At 51.8% G+C, this 1943-nt stretch overlaps 1 protein-coding gene across 2 annotated transcripts in view; it reads left to right on the top strand.

Moving 5' to 3' along the window:
• Window positions 1–501: 501 nt before the first annotated feature.
• Window positions 502–1943, top strand: part of NUDT12 (nudix hydrolase 12) — a 12523-nt gene continuing 11081 nt past the window's right edge. Inside the window, exon 1 of one of the 2 annotated variants that reach the window (XM_006755140.2) lies at window positions 502–577. The gene's annotated coding sequence lies outside the window, so the exon portion shown is untranslated. The remainder of the gene's footprint in view (window positions 578–1943) is intronic. The other variant, XM_006755141.2, reaches the window with a different exon arrangement.

The raw sequence follows: 1943 nt of genomic DNA, 5'->3' as shown, positions 1-1943 counted from the left end.
CATTATCCAATTTAAATCTCACAGCAACCCAAGAAGGTGTGTTATGGGCACTTGGTGGGCATCAACACATGCCACCATTTTTCACACGAGGAGGCTGAGGTTCAGAGGCCAACAGCTTATGTAAGGTCATGTACTGGAAAGTCTTGGTCCAGGTCATATTCCAGCTTTCTTTAACATGAAAGAATGCTTTGAACACTCCATTGCATTGGACTCTATCGACTGGTGCAGACTACTGGAAAACTTAAGTCCATTCCACAGACCTTGAGTTTCCCAAGCCAGCACCACACTCCACACATCTCACCTGGAAGACTCACCAACCCTTCACTCACCTCCCGGAAGCCTGTTGTCCTAGCCTGGAACTCCTGTGCAATAGGACTGTCTTCCCCTCAAACCCCACCCCTTCTAGGGTGGCGCCCAGCCTTGGACCTTCAACTACATCTCCCATAAAGCCATGCGAGGTCACCAGCCCTTTACCGGAAGTCAGAAAGTCACCAAGTCACCGGCTCTGGGGAAGACTAAGTGTGTGTTTTCCGTCTCCTGATCACATCCCGTTCTCTGCTGTTCTGGTCTTTGCTTGGTTAGTAGCGGCAGCGGCGAGCCAGGCGGTCGGCCGGGTCTGGGGCCGGGGACCAGTCCCCATGCCTTCTGCCCCTTCCCCCTCCCTCACCCACCCTCCGAATCGCCGGGCCTGCGGGTCGTGGGGCGCAGCATCGCCCTGGGCGCAGGCTAAGGAGCGGTGACCCCGCCGAGCGCAGCGCCGCAGGCCCCGGGGGGCCTTCCCAGCTGGGTCTCTGAAGCGGTGAAAGGAAACGCTGCTCCGATTTGGTTTCACATTAAAAGGACGCTCACAGTAGTGGCGAGAAAATCAACTGTTTTGGGCATTCGACCCTCTGAAGAGACAGGTGTGGGTGGCGCCTGCTGGTTAAAGGGCCGCCCTGGGTGCCAGAGAGGGGGTTGGGTGGGTAGCGGTGGGTGACTGGGGACAGTCCCACTGGAGGTCCGCCCTGCCTCCCCTGAGCCATGGCCCCAGTTAGCAACGTCGGAAACAGTGGGTGTTGGTTTGGATCAACTCTAAGACCGGGGAAACCTGCGATTCTGTTAGATGGCCTCTCAGAACAGCCCATGCCCCTCGGGACGGGGCAGCATTTAGGTAACTGAGTCACCCGCCCTGCCTTCCAGTGCGCACCCCATGGAGGACCTGTCAGTGAGACGGAAAAGTAAACGGGATGAATAACGGTGCTATTTCTCGGTGGCTTTCATGCCGAGAAGCTAAGGGGGAACGTGTGCGTTTTCAAAGCCTTTCCCCTGAAAACATGTGCTGCCATGAGCCTCGCGCCGGCTGCTGAGCGGTGCTGTGCTTTGGAGGAAAGTTTTGCAGCCCCTGAGAGCAGCCTGTGGGGAGGGGGGGGGGCAGTGAAATACTGCTCCCAGCAAACCTAACTAAAGGACCCCTATGCTGAGATTTTACAGCACGGAAATTTAAGAGAAAGGCAATGTAGAAGGGAGACGACAGACACATCAGTCTGTGCATAGCAGTGCTTCAAAACAAAGTCCTTAAAAGGTGTGTCTATTAGAATATTTTTAAAGCATTTAGAAAGCTCAATATGAAGACAGTGGTCAGGTAAATTTTAAACTAAATCTAAAGAAAATTGTTTTCCAATACCGGTCACTCTCAATTAAGTTATAAACAGATTTTCATTATTAGGTTTTATTCAAATGTTTACATTCCTGTGACTATATTTCACCTATTTATAGTTTTTACCTACTTACAGTGGGGCCTTGACTTACGAGTTTAATTCGTTCCATGATGGAGCTCGTAACTCAAATTACTTGTATGTCAAATCAATTTCCACCATTACAATGAATTGAAATGCTGGACTGATGTTGTGGCGTTCACTGCGCCAACTAGCGGTGGGGTATCTAAAGCTGGCTCATCACCAGAA

Source organism: Myotis davidii, unplaced genomic scaffold (genome assembly GCF_000327345.1).
Source record: "Myotis davidii unplaced genomic scaffold, ASM32734v1 scaffold473, whole genome shotgun sequence".
In the NCBI taxonomy this organism is placed as follows: Eukaryota; Metazoa; Chordata; class Mammalia; order Chiroptera; family Vespertilionidae; genus Myotis; species Myotis davidii.
The sequence above is the reverse complement of the archived record's forward strand: the minus strand, read 5'-3'. Positions and strand labels throughout refer to the sequence as shown.